The sequence below is a fragment of the Lissotriton helveticus genome, chromosome 4_1 (assembly GCF_964261635.1).
Source record: "Lissotriton helveticus chromosome 4_1, aLisHel1.1, whole genome shotgun sequence".
Classification (NCBI taxonomy): Eukaryota; Metazoa; Chordata; class Amphibia; order Caudata; family Salamandridae; genus Lissotriton; species Lissotriton helveticus.
The window spans coordinates 1,664,842,355-1,664,867,925 of record NC_136063.1 but is presented as its reverse complement, the minus strand read 5'-3'; positions in this window follow the sequence as shown (position 1 = coordinate 1,664,867,925).

Genomic DNA, 25,571 nt, shown 5'->3' with positions numbered 1-25,571 from the left:
AAGAAATGTGACTTGTCTTGACTTTAATGTATCAATGATTTATGACCGCAATTGTGATAGCAAATCTTGATGTGTGACTGCTCCCCGAGGTTGGGTGCTAACTGTCTTGCAAAATAGAAAGGGTCCCTTTAGAGCACCTTTCCTTTTGGAAAAAGTGTTGGCAACCCTGAGGGGAATAGGCAGTAGTCCAGGGGATGCTCCCCTTGACGTTTTCCAAACAGAAGGTTCCTTTAAGGGACATTGGCTGCTTTAAAAAAAGTGTTTTGCTTTGGTATGCAGCCATTGGAATGGTGGGCAACTGTCCCTTGCAGGCTAGCATAACTGTGATTACAGCTTCTTACAGGGTGTTGTGCATTCAGCGTAATGATTATTTATAAGGCATGTCGTTCTGCAACTCTGCGTCTCAATATTTGTGAACCAGCCTATTAGTACATAGCAGCACGGCCGGTAGTAGGTGTAACTGCAGGGCGGTGACGTAGGGAGGGGGCGGGCAGGGTGGGGGGTTGTAATGTATGGATTACGGACTTTAACAGGTAAGTAAACATATAAATAAATAAAACGAATTTCGTTGCGCGCACTGCATCGCATTTGGTGATGCAGTGCACACAACGAAATTCGTTTTATTTATTTATATGTTTACTTACCTGTTAAAGTCCGTAATCCATACATTACAACCCCCCACCCTGCCCCTCCCCCTCCCTACGTCACCGCCCTGCAGTTACACCTACTACCGGCCGTGGCTGGTACATAGATCAGTATATAAAATGATATCCCATTCACAAACGGTTTTTGCACAAATTGTGATCACTTTTCTGCAACTGGAATACAAATTAAAAGCTAATGAGGAAGCTGGCTTTCCTGGTTCCTAAAAGCAGGTCCTGAGGATCAGATATGTCCTTGAAATGTTGTACTATATCCATTAAACTCTGCAGTCCTGAAGAAGATATTCAGGATCAGTAAAAGGTTTTGGAGTGGATTCTACAGAACTCAATACAGGAATGGTAGTTACAGTTTTTATTATTTTACTCAAGGTGAAAAAGGCACACAATAATACATTTTTCATAACGTGCAACAACTTTGGAAATGAAATAGGCAACAAAAATCTGAATTCAGATTTGATCATCTCATGCCAAAGGCTACAAACTATGCCACTTTCTTAACAATCATTACCACCAGAGGTCATATGATAAGTTAGGTCATAACTGTACATTTCCATAAATACGCATAGTCCTGCACCTAAACGAGACATGCTTAGAAAGTGGGCTGAATAATCCCCATACCCTTCACACGTGACCTGACAGTGTCACCAGTATGCTATAGTTATAAAAAAAATCACAGCTCCCAGAGACAGCCTGGTGTTTTGTCAGAAATTCAGGTAAAACCTAAAGCAGCTTAGAGTGCGCTGAGACTAAAACACCACATAATTTATTACAGCAAAGTAGAGTTACAAAAAATTCATTTGTCCAAAAAGGAAAGAAAATGTGAAACATGCTTAGCCAATTGAGGGGCATATTATCAGGAACAGGCGATCAAATTATCGCTGCTTTATCGGCAGGAAACTCCCGCTAAAGCGGCGATAATGGGCTTGATAATATGCTCTTGTGAATTCCCATAGCAGCCCAGGTTAACACCCGTACCTGGGCTGCTATGGGAATTCACAAGGGCATATTATCGCTGCTTTAGCAGCAGTTTCCTGCCGATAAAGCGGCGATAATTTGATCACCTGTTCTTGATAATATGCCCCTGAATTCTTTATAGTTTTGGAACTTTTTCCTATTCCCGACCTACCATTTTCTTCATGCTTTCCTCCTTCTTTGGAGGTATCACATAAAAGTCTATAACAGACAAAGTGTATGTGTATTAGAGTGAGACATCTTTCACAATGTCTGATATCATGTCTGTGTATTGTAAGAGGGTTGGATTGTTTATAAGAGCACCTGCACCTTTGTGGTGTTCCCATGTTTGTGTACCCAGCTGCACACCACCCAGTGGCCTACTGTGCGGTTGTGGTGGATGCCACTGGGGCTTCTGTTCAAAACGTAAATGCTCCTTTGATTTTTGAACTTCCTGGATTGCGATGTTTATCTGTATTGTTTTTTTTTTTCAGTCCCTTCTTTAAATAAATATCTCATTTGTATTCTTGTTTTTAATTTTTTTATTGTGGACCACAATTTGGGTGTTTTATTATTGGGGTTTATGTGAGAAGATCATATAAAGAAATATAATGTGATATAAATATAATACCTCATTGTTTACAAAAACAAGGTTCCATTGGGCGTAGACTTATTTTTTATCATTAGCTCCAAAGAGACAATATTTTTGTAGATGATATTTAGGACACAATATTCATTTAGATGCAGATGCAGATTTGGCACACAGGTTGATTACCGAGTACAAGATTTGTAACATATTTTTATTGGCATTTGTAGTTTACAGCATCAAAGTGCGTTTGGATACAGGATGTCATTTTGCATTTCTCACATTTATACCATAATACATTGCTATCCGTACAGTGATTAGACAAATAACTTGCCGGTTTTAAGACGTATAATTTCTACGTAAAACTGGGGGTATAGAACTGGGGATGTGTTCATGGAGTTCTGGGTGCGGATGTCAGGTGGGGCAGTAGGGCAATATGCGCCTCATTTGACGATGTTTCTGAGTGGTACTGGGGATAAGGGGGAAACTGTGATCGGTCTTGCTCCGGGTTCCGGCTGTTGAGTAAGGCTTGTTGTGCGGTATTAGTATCAATGATCATTAGGTGCGTGTTGCGGAGGGAGATCTACTACATGTGTTTGTGCCTGTGCTTGCGATTGTGGGTCCCTTGGGGCAGGTGGCTGACCCTCTGGGTTGACGTGGGGTATTGATTGTTTGAAGGGATTCAAGAGTAGAGCCCATTCCATGGATTTAGGGTGCTTGTGCATTCCTTTCACCTCCTCTTGCAGTTCTTCTTCCTCTGTGGTTGTCCACTTGTGTACTGCCCCCTCCCATGCTGCGATCGGAGGACCTGTGGGGGACGGCCAATGCATGGCTATATTCCTTTTGGCTAGTAAAATGGCCTGTGAGATAAATTTGAGGGGCACTTTGTGTTGTTTCCGCTTCTGAAAGACACCTAATGCGCAGGCCTCTCAGGTGTTCAGATGTGTGAACCCGGTGAGATCCCTAAGTAAGGTATGAATGTGCTGCCAATATGGTTGTAATGTGGGGCAACTCCAGAACATATGATTAAAGTCTGCTGCTTGTGAGTGGCATCTGGGACATAGAAACTGTTTGTCGGGATAAAATTGTTGGAGGCGTGCTGATGTCAAATAAGCCCTATGGAGGATGTAGTATTGTATATTTTTGAATCATGCGTTTCGAGACACCTTCTTGGGGTGTTTGAGGGCTCACTCCCATTCTTTCTCATGTGGAGACTGCCCTAATTTGTCTTCCCAGGTGGTCTGTAGGGTCTCTCGGTGTCTGTTCATGAGTTCCCTGATGGCTTAATAGAGCCATGTGATCAAGTGTAGCCGGTTCCCCTGTCGAGAGGTCATGATGTGGGCGGTAATTTTCGAGGAGTTGGCGGTTGAGTAGAAACTGTCCAGGGGGGAGCTCATAGTCATCTATAAGTTGTCGGAATGGTCTCAGTTGTACGTCTTCGAATAACAATTCCATTTCGGTGATGCCGCATTCTGTGCATGTATGAAGCGTGTTAGATATGTAATATCTGTCTAGTTTGGCCCAGCCTACCAGCAGAAACAGTGGAGAGTATGAGGGTCTCTGTGATGATATACGGCGTATCCTTTGCATGCATTTGCATGCTACTGCTACTTGTAGGGGGTGTGTATGTCTGGGTTTTGTGCCTGGGAGTATTAAACAACGGAGTTCAGGAATGGGCACTGGACCAGATGTGATGAATGTTTCCCCTAAGTGTTGGCCTGCGGTCCAGTAGGAGAGCCACTGTAGTTGCGCTGCTAGAAAATAGGATTCGAAGGATGGGGCACCCAAACCGCCTTGTGTGGTGGGTAGTTGTAGCTTTGTCAGTGCTATGTGTGTCCCCCATATTAGTGAGCTGAGGAGTGAGTCTAAGTCCCTGAAGAATGTTCTGGGCGGAATTGTTGGTAGATTTGTGAAGTAATATAGTAACTGTGGTACTATTATCATTTTGGCAAGAGCTACCCGGCCAATCGGGACTAGTGGGAGATTGCTCCAGAAACCAATCGATGATCTGATAATGGCTAGGGCCCTACGGTGATTGCCTTCATATTTGTTGGCTGGGGAGTGGTAAAGGCGGATCCCGAGGTATGGTGGGGCGTCTGCACTCCAGGCTATGCTCTGGTTGCCCAGCTTGATATCCCGAGGAGGGGGATTCAGATGTAGCGGATACACTGTGTATTTATCCCAATTTACTCGTAGCCCGGAGACTTCCTCAAACTCTGTCAGAGTTTCCCTGATGGCTGTGAGATCTTTGGTAATGTCTCTGATATATATTAAGAGATCATCGGCACTGTGCACGGTATCTGCTATGGGGATGCCCAAATGTTCCCCCTCTTGTCTCAGCCGTATGCCCTGCGGTTCTACAGCGAGAGCGAAGAGTAGAGGCGAGAGTGGGCAGCCTTGCCTCGTGCCTTTTTGCACTGCAATCTCCGATGAGATGTAGCATCCTATACAAACATGCAAGGTTAGTTTGGTGTATAAGAGTTGGGAATACGCCAAGAGGGTAGGGCCAAGTCCTATTTGTCGCAGGACTGTGAAGAGATGCTGTCATGTGAGGGTGTCAAAGGCTTTCTCGAGGTGCAGGATAAGGCAGGCTGCCCAAGGATACGTGCAAAACCAACAGTTGTTGGACAGAATGCAGAACAATGTCATACATTCACCCCAGTACAGCTTGGTAGTTCGGGCTGGACTGTTCCCATGCGGCACAGGGTCAAGGCTGATTTTCATATAGCCATTGTCTGACCTAGGGTGGTGTGGAGTGCAAAAAACCGATGGATTTAGGCCCAGATCTTTGTACTGGGGTGAATGTAAGACATTGTTCTACATTCTGTCTATCAACTGTGTTTTTTGCAATTTTCATCCCGAGTGGGCTGGGTATGCTCAGGCGTGAGACCCAGGCTCTCCACATCACTGGAGTCAAGCTATCCAGGCTGAAGAAGGCTGATAGCCAGAAACCGGTCCTTGGATGCTTGATTCCGGTCTAGGAAGACATGGCTTGGTAGTTCGGGCTGGACTGTTCCCATGAGGCACAGGGTCAAGGCTGATTTGCATATAGCCATTGTCTGACCTAGGGTGGTGTGGAGTGCAAAAAAACTATGGATTTAGGCCCAGAACTTTGTACTGGGGTGAATGTAAGACATTGTTGTACATTCTGTCCATCAACTGTGTTTTTTGCCCAAGGATACGTGTCACCTACTTGATCTTGAACATGGAATAGTCGACGTACGTTCTGAGATGTGATCCTACCCGGGACAAAACCACATTGGTCAGGATGGATTAAAGGCTGTGTGACATGTGCGTATCTATCTGCTAATATCTTCCCCAGAATCTTACAGTCTGTAGATAGGAGCGTTATGGGGCGGTAAGAGGCCAACAGTTGTGGGTCGCGGTACGGTTTCCGGAAGGTCACGATAACGGAATCCCGGAGGGATCTTGGTAGCTCCCCTTTTTCCAATGGAGTGGTGAACATTGCCACCAATTGGGGGACTAGTAAGGGGGAGAAGGTCATGAAGTATTCCAAGGGGAACCTGTCTAGCCCTGGTACTTTGTTGCTGGCTAAGGCGTGGAGGACCTGAGTGATACCCGCGGTTTGTATCGCCGTATCTAACGTTGTGCTCTCCGCCTTTGTGATCTTGGGGATCGTCAGGGGATCGAGAAATTGGTCTATTGTGCCCTGCGCGGTTGGGGTTGTGTGACTGTAGACTTCCGATTAGTACTGATGGAATACTGAGAGGATCTTATCTTGGGACAGTATTAGATTGCCGTGGGGATCTATCACTTCTGTGATGGGCTTTACATCGGTGTCTTGCTTGGCTAGCCATGCCAATAAGGTGTCTGATTTGTCCCGTTCCTTATGCATCCGGGTTGCAAACGTCCTAAAGTTATATCGACGCAGATCAATTGATGTGGCTAGATATTCCGTCTTGGCCCTGGCTATCTGTGCTGCCGCTTCTTCCGATAAGTCGTTCCGCTTTGTGTCAGGAGCTAGTTGCTTTTTGTCTTTAGTGAGTGGCAGTTCTAGGGTCAGTTTTATCCCCACTATTTGTTTGATACAGTCCCACCTTGATTGTGTCCCACTCCACTACTGCAGAGTCTGCTGTCCCCGCATTGTTAGCGAAGTAGTCCTGTATGCTTTGCCCCTGGTCATGTTTGAAAACTGGGTCCGTTAAGCAGTCCCGTGGTAGTCGCCATATGGGAATTGGGGGATGTGGGGGTCTCCAATTTAGTTGCATAATATGGGCGTCATGGTCAGAAAGGATCCTACCCATGTAATCTATGTGTTGCAGTGTAGGAAGAACCAACGCTGAGCATAAGAATCTGTCTAGTCAGACTCGTAGGTTGTGTGTGATGAGTGGAACGAGTACAGTCGAGTATGTGTGTGGTGCATTCTCCATGTGTCAGTAAGCGCCCAGTGTGCGGCTCAGCCCTTGAATCGTTCGGTCTACTTCTGGGTGACAGAGCATAGGGGAGGGGGTGAGAGCGTTCCAAAGTGAGGTCTAGAGTTCAATTGAGGTCACCCCCTAGGATCCACGGAATGGAGGCAAATTGGACCAGCACCCCAGTGAGATGATCCCAAAACGTGTCCTGCTCCACGTTCGGGGCGTATATACTACCCAGTAGCACTGAGTGTCCATCTAGGAGTCCCTCTAGTAGGACATATCTACCCTCTTTGTCCACCACCCGTCTGAAAAGGGGTCCCTGGTCTAATCCATATTAGTGCCCCACGGACATAGGCAGACTATGATGTGGCGCATATGGTTTCTCGCCATTTGGTCTGTAGCCTGTTTATCTCCGTGTTGGTGAGGTGTGTCTCCTGCAAAAAACACAAATCGGGCATTTTGGCACTTTGTATATGAGTATACGGCATAACATTTGCTCTGTGTATGGAGTCCCCGGGCGTTGAGTGTTAGGAGGCTTATGTCAGCATTCTGTGTCGTCATAGCCATAAGGTGATGTCATTGTGCGCTAGAGTGGATTGTGACAATTGGAGTACCATGACCAATGGGTTACCTATTGTGTGAGGAGCAAATATAATACCCCCTGTCTCCCATATACGCGTTTCAAGAACCCTGTTATGTGAAGTTCCATGAGTGGATGGGGTGTGTCTAAACAGGACAATAAACTGTGAAACTGGGGTCGGGAAACATTCCCAATGCTGAGGACCCATCGCTGTCCACGATACGCCCAAACCTACTCTCTCAAAGAGGGAGAGTACAACAATACATGGTGGGGGTGGTAGTACGTGCTTGCGAGGTGTTGGTAGGATCATTAAGCGTCATCTGGAGCATCCTGGATCATGTCTAAGTCATGTGGCCTCATTGAGTGAGTTCAGGCTGAGGAAATCGTGTAGGATTGTTGGTGGGGCCTTCTCAGGCTGGGAGGGAGTTTATTTGTCCATCAAATATAGCGTCAGCTGTCTGGAGGGTGACCAAGGGGGTGTAGTTGAATCTGTTCCAGAGAGTGTTCCGTCGCTGTCATCCTCCCCTTATGATGAGAAGATATGTGGGGCCCGGTCTATGGGGGGATGTCTGTATGTCGATTACCGCCGGTAAGACCTCACGTCTCTCCTTCATAATTTGATCCAGGTCCGAGGAGTCTTGGGTGCCAGTCCCGAGCTTTCCCTTTGTCCCCCCGCGTTGTTGCACCTCCCAGCAGTGGTGCTCCGCCGATTCATGTGTCTCCTCGGCGTTCGTGAAAAGGGAAGTGGAGCCATTGTAGAGGATTTTGAGGCAGGCAGGGAACAGGAGGGAGTATTGTATATTGTTCACGCGTAGTTGTCTTTTTACTTCCAGAAACAATTATCTTTGTTGTTGCACCACTTGTGCATAGTCCGAGAATATCATTATGTGTTTGTTTTCTACACGCAGGTGGCCTGCTTGTCTGGCTGCTTGAAGTACTGCGTCCCGGTCTCGAAAGTGTAGGAATTTCACCAGCACTGGTCTAGGGGGGCTCCTGGTGGGGGTTTGGGAGCCAGAACTCGGTGGGCGCATTCTATGGAGAAAAATGCTGTCCTGTCCGTCATGGGGGTGAAGTATTTCATCCATGATTCTAAGTATTCCAGCGAGTTTGCACCTTCGATTCCCTCCGGAAGGCTTAGCACGCGGATGTGGCAGCGTCGCAAACACCCTTCCAAATCGTTTGTACGTTCTTCCATGGTGGACAGGTGGTTTAGGACGTCTTGCAGTGTTTGCTGGTGCGCCTTGACAGTAGGTTGCAGCTCGGCCAGGGTCTTCTCCCCTCCTTCACTTTGTCGGCGAGTTTGCGGTGGTCCTCCTGTATGAGGCTGATGTCCGTCGCAAGGGTGCCCAGTCGTTTCTCCATGGAGATCCTGGATTGCTCGATAGCCGACAGTACCTGATCCAGCTTGCCTGAAATTGTTGGGTCAGGCTGGGGTGTATTAAATGCGACCCATGCCCGGGTGTTGGGCATGTTTTCTGGGGTAGTCTCAGGCACTACAGTTTGCAGGGATGCTCGTGGTTTCCCCATTGTGGTGACGAGGTGGGATTCACTTGTCCCAGGCGTTGTTGGGGGCTATGAGGCGTGGGGCCTCCTCTGTGATGTCGTGATGTAGGATTAACTGGTCTCAGTGCTAGGCTGATCTTCAAGTGGCAAGGCGCTGATTCATAGGGTTCTGGGGGCCTCTAATGGGGGGAAAAAGCTCCTGTTCCGGCTTCCAGTCCACCTCCCTGCAGGTTTGAATGAAGGGTGGGTGCTACGAGGAAAGGAGGGAGGTGCTGCGCATTCTGTCGGTGGGGGAGAAGTCTTGGGGGGGGGGGGTTCCTAGTTCGGCTGCCCTAGTGTCCGGTTCACCTCCCTGCAGGTTCAAATGGAGAATGTTCCTGCACTGCCTTTTTCAGCAGAGTATGTGGGCTGGTGCAGGTGAGCATTACCTCACCGTCATTTTAAAGTCAGGCAGCGTCCCTCTTACGTGCTTGACGGTCCTGCTGAAGTGAGAGGAGGGGGGTTTGCCCTCGTGCTGCCACCCGCTGTGGGGGATCTGTCCGCTCACCTCCATTTTGCTGGCGCTGGAAGTCCGTAGAGGGCTCCTTGGAGTTGGTCTTACTCTCGTCAGCCGTTGTGGCAATATGCTGGCCCGATCGTGGAGCCTCAGCACAGCGCGTCCGCCATCGTAGCCGGCTTGGCTACGTTCCCCATTAACGAGTACAAGATAATAGGTAAGATGTGATCTTACTCGAATGATGAAGAACCCTGAGTTATGAAAAACAACCCTCAACACAACTATGGCATGCTTCATCCTTGAGCTTTTCCCAGCAGCCAAAGCACAAAATTGTGTTTGGATAGGCTCGACTATTTAGTGGGTGCAGAAAATATTATAGATTCGGATCAGAAAGACTGAGAGACACATCCCTACTATCAGCTTATTCAGGGCTACCCTGATTGAAAGAAAAAAGTGTTTTATTGTGAACGTTATGAGATATTATGGTCCAACCATAATCAATATTAGTTTTGTTGACCTGTTATGGTCGAACCCCTGTGAGCAACTAAGACATCTGTGTTCATCAGGACATAAACATCGCTACATATCAGTTTTATCCCCAAAGTCAATCAGTGAGGTATATGGATAGACAACAAAACACACAAAAGTAATCTCCTAATGTTTTTCTCCACACATTTTGTATAGATAGCTCCACTGGAATTATGCGATTGTGCATCCAGCACCAGTTTAATCCAATGGAATTTATCAAGGCTGTAAGTACAATATTGTTCAGATTTGCTACAACTTGCCAAATATCATCAATCTCCTTCAAATAATTGCTTAAATAATTTTTTCGAAAAACTGTTTTCAAGCTCCTTAAAGGACGAGGGAGAGCTGCCAAAGAAAGAAAGTGATATTGTTATGCCAGGGCAGTTCCAACATAAGTAAATATCATGATATACTTTGATATACACTGATATCACTATGTGATATCAATACAAATGATGTGACCTGTGATTGTGTGACTTTGCATGCGTCGTACCTACTAGGAGAGAGCAGCCTTCAACGTAAGGGGGCTTAGAAAGGAAGAGAAGGTTATGATTTGATTAAGAGCGTTTCCCCAATTAATTGCTACGTGGGACCTAAAATCTGAGTCTTAGTCGTGTGACGTTCATGTAAAGAGCACATAAGGCTGCCGGTCGATGATACCAGTACGGGAACTTGAGTATACCATAACAAGTACTTCTCCTAATGAATGGCATATTCAGGGGATTTCTGTAAAAAAACAATATGGCTTGTGTTAATTGAAGGCCTTATAGAATAGCTTAAATGGAAGTATCATAACGGTAACATAGGTATTGGCACAAGAGCGTACTTAGGTTTTGTACTGTTGGAATGAAAATAAATTGGTTGGTCGTCACTGCAAAGTCATGTGTTTCCCTGATGATATTTAGAAGATTGAGTTGCCTATACCGACTAGTGAATTAATGTTAGGGGTATACTAAATAAGGGGCAAAGTACCTCATGTTAAATATTATAAGGGTATTGCAAGTCACCCAGGAGTTCAATAACCATATAGAGGAATGAGGACTAAGACCGAGTTCTTTTTTATGGGAATGGAACTCCGAGGTGACTTGCAATATCCTTATTGTGTACTTCATAGGCTTCTTTATCCCATATAATACATGTGCACACCATTAATTTTCCCACAAACCACCTAAAACATTTGGGCCAGATTTAATAATCTTTCGTGCAATGCAGTGTAGCAAGGCAACTTGCTGTGCTGCGTTGCGTGAAAGGGAGAGAGCTGAATGTGCCATATTTACTAAGATATAGTGCACTTCTGCTCTTTCATAGCGCTGATACATTTCAGGTAGCCTAGGACCACTGCAGGAACCCTTGCACAGTGTACAAGGGTGCCACAGTTAACGGAAAATTGTTATGTGCAGGAAGAGATACTTTCCTGCACAAAAACAATCTCTTTAGGCCCTATACTCTTTCTAAGTGTGCTTCAGATTTCAGCTAACAGAGAAAGAGGTAATAACGAGGAGAACATTTTTTTAAGCCTTCCTCTGGAAGGTGTAGCGATTTCACACAATCCCAGGTTTACAAACCTTTATAAATCTGGAATTGTGTGAAATTCATGTGTGGATGCATGGGAATGCCCATATTCCACCATTGGAACGCTTCCCAGAATGAAATGTAACACAATGCAGTGCAAGCCACTGCATTGTGTTACATTTTTTTACAAATCCACCCAAGACGGTGCAAAACGCACTTTTGTAGGTTTTTGTAATGATCTACTAGCATTTTTTGTCATGGATGCACCACAAAAGTGGTGCAACATTGACACAAAATGTTAGTAAATCTGGCCCTTGGGGAATAGCTCTTTCATATGAAAAAGTGAACAAGTTTGCAAAATTAAAAAACATCAAAAACCTGTTTGATATTTGTTGCAAACAGATATTCAAAATAGTTCAAAATCAGTCATTTAAAAAAAAGCGGTGGTTGCTTGAAATTTGTTGAAAAATGCAGAAAGATTCTCACTTCTCTCTATTTAAGGAGTGCATAAAATAAACATATTCTCCCTGCTTGTCATTATAAGCTATTACAGTAGAGCAGAAGAAAGAAAAGCAGCATTCCACTTTCGTTGCTTTAAACAGCTGATTCATTTATGCACCTTGACAACATCTGTCTTTCACCTCAGCTACGGGCTTCGGCAGAAGGCATTGTGACATCAAATCTAAACTGTAATAACTTATTATAGTCTAGTTCTGATGTGTTTTCTTTATAATTGACACTTAGGTGTATCACAACTGGCCGATAATGAAGAAATGCGAGAATGCCCTTTATAGAGGGATTACAGAATCACATGGATTATATTTAGAGTAATAAAATAAATAGAATCCAATTAAGTAAAAAAAAAGTAATGTAACAGGTAAAGTAGCCACTTATATAGACATCAGACATTTAATAATTAAGAGTACTGACCTATAGCACTCAAGGCACTATGGTGCTATAGGTCAGTACTCTTAATTGTTCGAATGCCCAACAGTCAGTGTTGAAGGTTAAGTTAAGCCTATAAAGTTTCCAATCAATCTGTTGCTGTTCAAAACAGTGAGAAAGTATTTGAGAAATTAAACATAAAATGTACACATATACTTGCTACCAAAATATTCTCATGTTGCAATTCAGTAGTAAACTTTACTTAATTATTACAGATTAAGTATGAGTTAGTAAGATCTCAGAGGGGTACAACAATTATGGCCTTATTGCCGGTACAGATCTCTTGCTTTCGTCCACTAACACAAGCTACTGCAGGACACCTTGATAATGTATTATGCAGAAATAGCAGACGGACTATACAGAAACTCATTCTGGGTATGCTGATTGACTAAATCCATAGTAAAAAGTGATCTGTGTGTAAGGATGCATCTTCTTAAAGTGTTTTAAACTTATAGCGATCCAGGGATTTCGTAATCCAATGGTTCTATAAAAATACCTAGAAGGGATGATAAAAGATAGAGTCTTCCACAAAAGAGTTATGTAATCTCCAATCAAAAAGGGGGAAACTGTCACGTTTGAGGGACAAAACATATGTCTGTAAAACATGTTATGTTCTTGTGGTGGAGTAGATTAGCCTGACTGAATATAACCGATATCTCACATAGTATATTTGAAAGTTATAATGGTTAATCCCTCCAAAGTTCTTTCCCAGAGAAAAAGGATGGAAACAGATAGAACATATTTTAAGGTGCTGAGAGAACCAAACCAAAATTGCCTGATTTCTAAAGGTAAACTTACACTTTTGTGTAAGTTTAGGATCATTTGCTATTCACAAAGGGATTTAAGAGTAGTATATTTATTAGTGCGGAGCACTCACAAAGATACTACCTGTAAATCCCTTTCTAAACAACAAGCAACCGCAAACTTACCTTTGTGAATCAGGCCCTAAGTCTCCTTTTGGACCAGAAAAACTATTCATCCAAAAATGCCTAAAAAAGAGTCAGATGCAAGTACAGGAATTCTAAAAGAATAAAGTTGTGTATATCTTTGTTTCTAAAAGCTCTAATGTCATCATGCATATGTTCTTAGAGCGAATGGATTTCTCAGCTTCACACTTCCATGCTTTACCGTCTCCGTTTCCTTATCTGCGTGCCTACTACTGCCTCCTGTGCCCCGCCCTTCCAAAGTCATGCCCCGTACTCGCCCCTCCCAGGATCTACTTAATGGCAGCCACTGCAAAGGAGCACCGAAGGCAAATCTGACTACGCCTGACCATGCCTGTGCAGCGCCCAGCACCATGGATCCTGGTCCAGCCAAACACCACCACTTAACAGCATCCAGCCTGTATGCACTTGCTGGAGCAAAGTTTTGTGAAATAAATCCTGCTTGGATTGACCTCCTCATTGTGTGGATTATTAACAAAATGATGTGCAAATTAACAGTGCGAAACTAAAAAGGGGATGATGGAAATTGCGCAAGTCCATGCTGGAAAGAAACTACTGTTTCCAGTCCTAATGCAGAAATAACAGCCAAAGAAAATATTAATAATAGAATCTTAAACAAGCATTTACAATGCAACGGTCTCGGCATTGCAAAAGTTAGAGCTATTAGCAGTGTAAATGAACGCGAGTTTAAGGTCTTGACATTGTAAATGACAAGGTCTTTTATTTATGTTTTAAAAACCAAAACATAAATAAAAGTCATTGTCATTTACAATGCCAATAGCTCAAAGTCACCTAATGTGTATGGCAAACTACAGTAGCCTCCTGACGAGTGCCCTTTCACTTAATTTTTTCCAAATAAAAGCCATGGCACTTTTTTTTTTACAAATTAAGCACGGGTGGTGTCCCTGTCTGCATGGCAGTGGTGGTGTCCGTGTGTGCACGGCAGTGGTGGTGTCCGTGTGTGCACGGCAGTGGTGGTGTCCGTGTGTGCACAGCAGTGGTGGTGTCCGTGTGTGCACGGCAGTGGTGGTGTCCGTGTGTGTACGGCAGTGGTGGTGTCCGTGTGTGCATGGCAGTGGTGGTGTCCGTGTGTGCATGGCAGTGGTGATGTCTGTGTATGCATGGCAGTGGTGGTGTCTGTGTGTGCATGGCAGTGGTGGTGTCTGTGTGTGCATGGCAGTGGTGGTGTCCGTGTGTGCATGGCAGTGGTGGTGTCCGTGTGTGCATGGCAGTGGTGGTGTTCGTGTGTGCATGGCAGTGGTGGTGTCCGTGTGTGCATGGCAGTGGTGGTGTCTGTGTGTGCATGGCAGTGGTGGTGTCCGTGTGTGCATGGCAGTGGTGGTGTCTGTGTGTGCATGGCAGTGGTGGTGTCCGTGTGTGCATGGGAGTGGTGGTGTCCGTGTGTGCGTGTCCGTGTGTGTAATGAAGGAAGTGATGAGGCGTACACACTTAGGCAACTGAAAAACAAAGCAGTGCCTCTTTGACTGGATTGTCATCCGTTCTTTACTGAAAAAAAAAAAAAAAAGCACTTTAATGCATATGAACTTACACCAACAGTTGAATCGTCTACTCCTGGGGGAGGGGGGGGGGGGGGGAGGGGGGCTGTGTCTCCGCAGCGCGTCTTCTTGGTGCGTGGAATCGCGGCGGCAGAGTAGAAGTCTAGCCCCATGTTGTTGTTACATAGCAAACGCTGCAGCAGCAACAGTAGAAAGTACAGTACAGACCAAATGAGTCCGGGAGGAAAACAGAGGCATGCAACCGCCCGAGCAGCCCTGCCTGCGGTGTCACCCGGCCTCAGGGAGGGGCGCTGGCTGCATGTCTGCTGCTGATGGAAGAGGAGGATCAGGCACTGACAACCACCCTATGGGGAGGGGGGGGGCATCGGTAGAGACAAACCGTTTGCGCTGTATAAACATCAAAAAGTCCAACAAAACAGCATACAACTGGCATGCAGCTCTAGTCTTTCCTCGTGCCCTCAGGGGTGCAGCGGAAGAAGTGGGGCCAGTCCCTGGGAAGGGAGGCTGGTTTAGGGTCAGACACGTCCTCAAACATTGGCCAACCACAGTCCTGTTAAAAGATGGCAGAGCCCAGATCCCAGCTGTTCAGAGAATCCTCCACCAACATTCTATAGCAGATGCATTGCCAGCTTCGGAATGTTCCAAAAAGCGGAGGGATAGGGTAAAGGGAATATACTACTATAATAAACTAGTGAAACTGTTGACCAAAAATACACTAATACAACTTCTTCCTCAATCCGAAATCGAGTCGCACTTCATTCTTCCCTATGCGTGGGAAAGCAATTAAAGAGATCGTGTGTCATTTCCAGGCAACATCTGTCGTCTCCAAAGTGATCCCAGCAGATGCTTTCACTGAAACCGTCAGTCTGTAGCCGAGTTTATCACCTCCCAGGGCACCCTTGGACTTAGAGAGAGCAGCTTTCTCCTACTTTTTACACTTTCCCTTTTTTTGGACACACATCCGAAGACGGGCGCCATCAGCTGCCGATGTTGTCAGCAGAAGTAACGTTTCGTGCAGGCGGTGGGATTAACAATAATGCGGCAATGCCCCCCTCCCGCCAAAACAATATCCAGATCACAAGTTTGTGAAAATATTATAGCTCACATTTAGTACAAACAAAAACACGAACACAGGAGTCTCATACTAACAATGAGGTACGCGTTGCCACGTCATTTAACATTGCATAAATCAATATGACAGAACAGCCCACTCAACTTGCAGACTTGCATCTAAAAGCCTTGCTAAGGTGCCCAGACCGCAGGGGAGCACCAAGAAAATAAAATACCCTCTAACCCCCACTTTCATCTATAAATCTACTACTGAGTGAGGGAGGCGAGCGATTCCCGTATTTTTAGGAAGCTCCCCGGAGAATGTTCACTTAAAGAAAAGCTCCTTTCCTTCCTTTCTCTTTTCCGTTTTTCTTTAGTTCCCACCAACCTACTTTCCCTCCTGTTTTGTATTTCCTTCTTTCCATTCTTTTTCCTCTCTGCTTTCCCATTCTCACTCTATTTGGCTGTTACACTCTCTTTGCGCTTTTCATCATTCCGCTTTCATGGAGCCTCGTTACCGCTGCGCGGACGCTGGGTGTTAATTCTGCGGTCCCAGAGGGTTCCAGCTCGAACCCCGAGCGTCCCCAGAGAAATGAAATATTACTGAATAAAGCTGCTCAGAGTTGAAGTTAGTAATTTTTTATCCAATTCCCCGGTGATTCCCTCTTTGAGCTATAAGTAAATACATCTGCTCTCAGCGCTAGCGCTTGGAAGCCTCGGTAGGGAATCCAGCTCCTCCCGCAGACTCGCTTCCTTCCTCCGTGCGGTCTTTGCAGGCGGCGGGGGCTCGTCCTGTACCCGATGCACTTTGAAGCGGGGATGTTTTGTAGTTTGATGAGATGCACAATTGCGAAAATGCTAAAATAACCCTGTAATCCTTTAAATGCTGTAAGTGCCACTGCGGCATCGTCAACATGCCTCTAGCCAATTACTGCCGCGGCTCGAGCGCTTCGGGCTCATTAAAACACCGGGTGGTCTGAAGGAGCCGCATACTGCAGTGACGTCAGCACTCAAAAGGGAGCCATTAACGGGGCGGTCATCGCGAGCAGCATTTGAAAAACACAACCCAGCACTTCTGAGTCTGCCTGCGAGGCGGATCGATGGCGGGGATCACGCTCTTCTGTGCATGCGCGGTCATTGTGGCCTTTACCTTGATGAGACTCAGGAGTGACACATAACTGTTCTTCAGCTGCAACGAGAGGTTATTAGATCCTAGACGAATACTTTACACGACCTCGTCCCACCGCTCCTAAAGTGGCTGCTCGTTCAGTGCACCAACATCTCTTACTCTCAGGGCACAAGTCCTAAAAAGAGCACCGAAGCACTTCCGGGTCGCGGCGGGCAGCGCGGCGGCCCCTTCAGGTCACTGAAATGATCCATGAGAACATTACAATATGAGTGAACACGTTACAAAAGCAGACGTAAAGTTACATGAGGCAAAAGTGACAATTGTGAGCAAATAAAATACAAGAGGAGCAAACGATACATTACAAGAGGAATAGACTGGGACCTCGGCGAGAGGGAGGGTGTGGGGGCGGGACTTAAAAAAGAGACAGAAACGCCCACGGATCGCATCAAGGCGGGGAAAATAGTAATTGACACACATCTCTTCCAATGGCTAGCCTCCATTTAGGAAGCTAGCCAATGGAAGAGAGAGTTAAAATAAAGCCCCACATTGAAGTCATAAAGTCTCGGGCTCCGCCCACACTGCTTAAGCAGTGTGACGCTAGGCCCGAGACCTAAAAAGACATGATATTTTTCTTTTCACTAACTGTTTGAAAAGGTATTTATTGTGATGCTTAGATGCATTTACAGTGGATTTTTCTAAAGTGACAACGATAATCACATGTGTATTTGTTTTTCCTAGAGCCCATTTCACTGTTTTGCAGAGAAGGCCTCAAGAGTCTTTTTAGGTTTATTGTGCGCATTCAAATGTAGGCTACAGAGAAATTTATTTTGTCCTTCGTGAGTTCCTGATAATGGTCAAGGCTGTGTGGAGGAAGTAATGAACATTATGAATGTAATTTCCTTGCCGAGTGGAGTATGTGGACAATGGTGCTATGAGTCTAATACATTAGCGAGATGGAGAAATGTACATGCCGGCGAAGAGATTATCAGACCTTCCACTGCTGAAGGTAGATGACGGAAATTTTCTAAAGACAAAGGAACTGTTGAAAAGTTATGCTCATCGAGTGGAGTGACCAGACACCCGTTGGTCTAATCCAATGGGGTTCAAGGATTTTTCGTGTGATGACACCTGGGTGTTGGATCTTTAGTGAATTGGGTGTATAACTCATAGTACCGAAATGTTTGTAGAAAAGAGGCTTGCATGGAGGTTTTATTTTTGCGAGATTTACTTTGCGAGAGGACTTAATTGTCTGGCTGTTGTTCTGCTGATCCTGACTCTTAGCTTTGCTCCTCATCATCTTTTGAGGGTGCCCCAGCATACTCTCTCAGCCCGAGAGTAGCTTTTCAGACTTCCAGCAGTTTGTGCTAATAAGTTTGTATGATATTCTGAATTTGCATTAATCTTGTTTGCAAATGTCTTTATACTTTTGTCACTTCATCTATCCACTCTCATGACACAGATATTTGAGATGTGTTTTATGAATTACTATTTTGTTATTTTTCTTGTATGGTGATTTATGATTTGATCTGTATTGTGCTGAATAATCGTTCACATTAATTTAGATAAAGGTATATTGATGAGTAATCAGAGTCTGTCTTTATTCATTTCCAAAGGTTATATTGAATGATTATTTTAGGAATTAAATTGGGTTCAGATGGTAAAAATTGGCAAAACCCCCTTCCGCTGCATCACACTCAACACTGGATGCCACCACAGCAGCTGCTTCCATGCCTCTCCTTGCTCCACTGTAGGCCTTTTCGTATGTACTCACTATGGTTTCAGCTGCACCAACACACACCCCTCACATGCTACACACGTCTCACCTCGTCTGCATGCATGCTCCTCAACACGCATGCTCCTCAACACTAGATCTCTCAAAAAACAAACCTCCAAGATCTGGTACACCATCAAGCTGCACTTCCTGAATATCTTCCTGACAGGGTGTTGCCCATATCGTTATAGTAATTAAAAGTAGGAACAAGCCATGATGAGCCTGCAAATCTGGTGGCTTTAAACCCATTCTGGTGTAGATGCCGAACCACCGCCATGTGGCGATGGTACGGCGTCTACACCAGGGCGGGTTTAAAGCCACCAGATTTGCAGGCTTAACAAGGTTTGTTCCTACTTTTAATTACTATAACGGATACGGATACAATCTGCCTGGTTACTACAGGCCTTCTATTGTTTGTTTCCATATGCTCTTTCTTTGAAACTGTCCGATTTGGAGTCACTGCTTGTCATAAAACAGAGGAAAAAGAACATTTTACCATTGTTGGCCTTGAGAAAGACCTTTTAGATGAAACACATGCCGGCTGCATGTTGCTTATGATTGGATTGTGGCAAGAAAATAAAAGGATACATAATAAGAAATAAAGAACACCTTATTGACTTCTTCTATTTTATGATGGTCACTGCCTAAAATACAGACTTGGAATGACTTGGGAAGTGCCTCGGCATATGTGCAACACATTTGGGGATTTCATAGGAGATTGCTATCGCCTTGGAGAGCCAGGTAGGTCTTCCTAAAGCGGAGGGGGGCCTAATTCCTGGAGAGCACCAAAACATACTAAGTTATTGAAAATGACTTTCTGGCAAATGGTGTGGATGGATGTGCATTCGTAATTTGGCAATTCTGCCTTGGTTTTCTGTGTAGTAATCTTCCTGGGGGACCTGGCTAAATCCCACATCCTCTCAGAGTGGAAATAGCTCGAGCTCTTCACAATCATCAAAGATTTCCCCAATGCCACAGCGGCCATCAACTACATCACCCCTTGACAAGACCTCCGTGACAACCTATCAACTTTTTTCACAACAAATCCACAACATCTACAGCAACTTCAACCTGCAATGCAATACACAAGAACTCATCAACCAGCTGCCCAACTCCACCAAATTGGACCATCAATTCACAAACTGGAAACCACTCATCCAAGAAGACAGAAGGACACTTCTTTCCCTACATGGCTGCCAAATCCTGGGACGACCTTACACACCACATGAGGACCACTCCACCCCTTCTCGAATTCTGCAAGAAACGGAAGACCTGGCTATACGACTAGGAATCTATTCGGCCTACCCATCTACACCAGCACCTGGATATGCCTCGGGTGATAAGCACACTATAAAAATCCTATTAACATAATATAACATAAGACAGACTAAAGAAGAAAGAATCGGTGCAACTAAAAATGAAGCACCAAGTGGGCATGGAATCCGTATTTTTTCTCATATAAGCAACAAATTAAGAAAATATAAATCAATTTAATTTTTTATTAGTATCTCATCAATTAATGTGGGGCCAATGTGTATCACAATGAAGAGGTCAATACGTTTTTTTTAATTTAACTCTTAGGTCCAAAGAATGCACTTACAATAGCTCTCCCTTAATGGATATCTGCATGAAAATACAACAAAAGAAGATCTCAACAGAATGTCTATCTTTGAGTCTGCTGCAAACAGAACTCTCAAACACAGCTAAAATAAAGAAAGTTCTTTGTAAGAGAAACATGGTCACTCAAGCACATTTCCGGAGCTACTTAAAAACACAGGGCCATATTATCAAGAAAGGGCGATACATTATCGCCGCTTTTATCGGCAGGAAACTGCTGCTAAAGCGACGATAATGGGCTTGATAATATGCCCTTGTGAATTCCCATAGAAGCCCAGGTTCTTTTGTTAACCTGGGCTTCTATGGGAATTCACAAGGGCATATTATCAAGCCCATTATCGCTGCTTTAGCAGCAGTTTCCTGCCGATAAAAGTGGTGATAATGTATCGCCCTTTCTTGATAATATGGCCCTCAGAGTTTATTCTAAGAGATGATTTCAGAGCGTGGCTATAAAGTTTTCAGCAATAAGTAATTACTAATGAGAAGCGAGTCACAGGAACACCGATGCATGATGCTCCTGAAATTCGTACCAGTACCAGCAAAAATAATAATATAAGAATCGAAAACATGGTGGAGTCAGAGATTAGAATGGACGAACATTTAACACTGTGTTGATATTATAAGGGGCACATGGAGGGAACATTCACATGGGGCTCATTTGAGCTGGGCTATAACTGGACATCCTCCAGAAATTGACGGATACTTTGTACAGCCATCTCTTGATTCCCTACATCCTTTCGAGGTGGGAGGGGAGGCTGTACTGTACTTTCATTTATAGTGCCATCGCTGAGTTTCCCACAGCAAACATCCTCTCAATCAATGCACCATAGGCCAACAATATATTGGAAGGTCCACCCAATTTAGTGCAAGCTTCTAATTCCATGTCCACCATGATTGCTCCTGCCAAGCACCGCCATGCACAAGTGATGGTCCGGGCATGACAATAATTATTGATGCCCTCTGCGCTCGAAAACTTTTCTAAGAACATGTCCCTACTTTGGAAATTTCTCGTTGTGAAATTTAAACACGTTGGTTGATCTCTCTTGCTACCAAAAGATAAGCAAAACCGTGCTTAAGGGTTGCACCCAGCTGTGCTTCGGGCATTAAGATATCTTTGCTGTCCACCCCGGAATTGCTTAGTTTCGTAACGTATATGTGAATTTACATGAAAATAAAAAATACTTTACAAGCATAATCCTTATGAAAAAAGATCAAAGCCAATACGTATTTATTCCTATGATGCATCATGTACATATGTTTAGCTATAAATAGATGTTGATTTTTTTGATTTACAAAGAGGAGAACGCGTGTTTAAGGTGAGGACGAATGCGGCACAATAATGGACTACTTACATCTTAAGAACTCGTTTCTCATCATAAAGTTTGAAAATATTTTGTTTGGCACAGAGGTATTCAGCAAGTTCGGATCTGGTTGGATTGTTGCAACAGGCTGTAATGTGTAATTAGGCTATTTGTAGAATGACTGATAAAAACAGCAGTCTTTGCCAGAGGCAGCAGAACACGTGCCATTTAGTGGTCATTCACAACAAAGCTGTGGGCAGTATCATGGTGTAAGATGTATCCGTATTATACATCAGATAAAAGCCCCCTGTTACCGAAACTTAGGCTATTTACAAGCTGGATTGGCCATGACATAGAAGAAAACAAAGGGCGTGATATAGAGTTTAGCAGACAAGTCACTCTGTCACCTTGTGATGGATATCCTGTTCACTTTATTACTAGTGCCTTAAGATATGATGCGCTTGTAATAGGGTGAACAGGAGTCAAACTTTTGATGTAGTAACCCACCGCCCAACTCCAAATCAGATCCAAAGGGACGATTTAAGATGCCGATTTAAAATTACATTAGCTAATAACTGTAATGCATTATGGACATTTATCATAGAGAATGTTCAACACGAGTAGATTAGGCAGGCAGACTCCAGTGATACCTATGTACCTAGCAAAGTGCACTAATATATAGGATTAACATCACTTAGAGACATCTGGCCACATTAGAAGACTGAGGTGTTAGAAATGAGCGTAGTCCCTGAATAGTTACTTTCAGATGACGAAGGAGACCTGTTTTTGAAGATATGTTTTTGAGAATGGAATTTAGTGTTTTTCCATGGCACAAGAGAGAACGATTGATAGAACACACTTGCCTTCTAAGAGTAGCAATTTATTGGCTCTGTATTGTGGTTTGTTTAGGTAATTTCTGTTGCATGTTAAGCATATGACTTTCAGGTACAGCATGATGGGGCATTCAATATGGGAAATTACCATCTGATGATATGGTCACAATGGCAGTCCATCTATATCTCCATGTGGAGTTTCCATTACATTGTGCATTGTAACCCGTACTGTGAGTTACATCACTGAAAAGTGCATGAGCAACCCCATTCATGTCCAGAAACTATTTAAGTGGTTAGCTTGCATCATTAAGACAGTACCAAACATATATGGCTAGCACTGCTTAAGAACCCAAAAATAGTGCAACTGTTTTCTCAGTGGTGATCCATTTATGTTTTTTAGGCAAAGAAGTTACCTAATAAAAGGGACAGAATGTTCTCTAATTGTCCTGCTCAGTTCAGCAGAATAGTCTCTTCTTTTCCACTTTCCATGAGGTTTACTGACGTTCCTCAGTCTTGATGGCATTTGTCTACTGTGAAATGGCCCCTCGGGAGACGACCCCCGGGACCCTGTCCCATACACCATCGGGGCTACCCCCATTAAAACTCTCACCTTTCACGGCGGATCCGGCAGCAACGGCGTCCCTGACACCCAGAACCCCTCCCCTCTCTGTTTTGCAGGAACCAATCCGGAACGTTCAGGAACCGGAAGTACAACCATTTGACCCCGGAAGTCCAGCCTCCCCGACGCCGGCCGGAGACAGAAAAGGCGGAAGCAGAGGACCAGAAGGGGTCGGAAGATCGTGGCAGGAGATTGCGACGGGAGAGGAAGAAGTGAGCGGAGAATACGGCGGAGAAGAAGACGAGTGGTGCGAGGACTGGTGGAGTCCCCCAGGAGGAAGCTGAAGAGCGGCCGCAACTCACCTGGAGAGTTGCGGTGGAGCCCGTGAGTAACCCCTCGCCTCTCTGTTGCACATTAGGTGCCTGTATATAGTATAGAGTATTGTTTCTTTTGGCTTAGCACGACTTAGGCACGCTAACCCTGTCAGGTCACTGTATATACATGTAAAGCACTTTCGATGTAGATAGCCCTCGATTACTAATCAACCCCCCCACCACACGTCTCACACTCAGTCCCTAGCCTCTGTATCTGTATCTTGAAGCCCATACCCTTTTTCCCTCACGATACTATTTCCACTCCTCACGACCCGGTGTTGGTGGAGGTGCTTATAGTCCGATACAGTGGGACTAACGGCTCCTTTTTCCTGTTTTTTCTCATTGCCCTCCGGTGGACTCCACGAGGAAGACCCGGCACTACACCCAAGACCCGGCACTACTCCCGAGACCCGGCACTGCATCTGAAGACCCGGACTTACATCCCAAGATCCATCCCTTCTTCTCAAAACTCGAATCCCACTTCTGACCTCCCTCACACCCCTTGGACTCTGTTGCACGGATTCTCAGTGTATCAATAAACCACACAATTGCACGCTATATCCGGCCTCCTTGCCTGCTTTTCCAGCCAGCCGACCGCCCACCATCGCATTTGGACTACTTTTTCACGAATTTCGAGAGGTTAGCCCAGGCCGCAGCATGGCCGAACGATCGCTGGGGTCAATATCTGGGACCCTTGTTGACGGGCGATCTCCAGGCGGCATACCAACAGGCTAACATACAGGGCAACACACCCTACCCGGATATCAAGAAGTGTATCCTGGAACGTCTCGGCATCGATGATGAACGATATAGGGTCAAACTAAGGCAGATCAGGGAAGGACCCCAGGAAACGCCTAGGCCCTGTCTTTCCGCGTTAAGGACCTAACCAACCGATGGCTTAGACCTGAGACCTCAACTAAGGAAGATATCCTTGAGAAGCTATACCTCGAGCAATTCCTGGCCTCCCTGCACCCTGGGACCCAGCGGTGGGTAAGACAGCACGCCCGACTCACCCTAGAGACCGCCGTCGAAATCGCGAGCGCCTACAGCCGAGCCCAGGAACAACAGCGGCACAAAGATGAACACCCGTTCAAACCCCACGTCCCTACAGGCGTTCGCCCTCACCGGCCCTCGTTGCCACGACGCCATGACCTGCCCCCCGTTATACCTACCCCGCTCCTGTTTAGGCCGACCAATCCGGGGCCCCAGTTTTACAGTTGCGGGGGATTTGGCCATATTGCTCGTCATTGCCCTCAGAAAGACGAGCCCATGGAAGTAGGATTGGTGCACAACTACGTATGTTCTCCACCGGACCTAGCACCACCCCCGTTCCGATGTCCAGTGACCATTAACGGACAGAAGGTCCTCGCCCTAGCCGACACTGGGTGCCGTCAGAGCGTACTCAGGCCACAAGACATGACCTCTTCAATGGAACCTTCTTCAGGCATGGTTGCCATACAGTGCGTACACGGGGACACCAAGAGATACCCCACCACCCGGGTACATGTACAACACCCTAAGGATCCCGGTTCCACTCTCAAAGTGGGTCTTATTCCCGCTCTTCCCGAACAAGCCATACTCGGAAGAGACTACTCAGGTCTACCCCAGCTTCTCCAAGACCCCACCGATTCTCTTACCAGGTGGTGGGGAGAAGCACCGTATCCACAGGGACTGTCTCCACCAGTTCTTGACTCCAAGGTGCACAAATCCCGATACCAGAAAAGGAAGGAAAAGAGGGACTACACCGAGGTACACCTCACCACAACCGAAGACCACCCCTGGCAGACGGACAGGGAGTTCAGGGCGGCACAACAGGAGGACCCCCAGCTGCAGGAGGCGTGCGGCAGAGCCCTGGAAAACGAGGACCCCCTTAAAGTAGGTCCCTATTTTTTCAAACACAAAGGGTTATTGTACCGCAAGGGAGGGGCCCAACAAAATCCCCAACTCCTGATCCCCGGACCCTTCCAGGATAAGGTTCTCTACCTGGCCCACAGTCACCTCCTGGGGGGCCATTTCGGTGATGAGAAGACCAGCCAATCGGTTTTGGAGAAGTTTTACTGGCCAGGCGTCTACCAGCGCATCAAAACGTACTGTCAAGAATGCCCCGTCTGTCAGAAACACAGTAGATACCGACCCCCTAGAGTTCCACTACGCCCTCTCCCTGTGATAGACGTCCCATTTAGCCGCGTAGGGATGGACATAATCGGACCCCTACTTCCCTCTAAAAGCGGCTGTCGTTATGCACTAGTGATTGTGGACTACACCACGCGAGTCCCCGAAGCCCTACCCCTGCGTCAACCTACTACACAGAACATCGCTAAAGCACTCCTTTCCGTG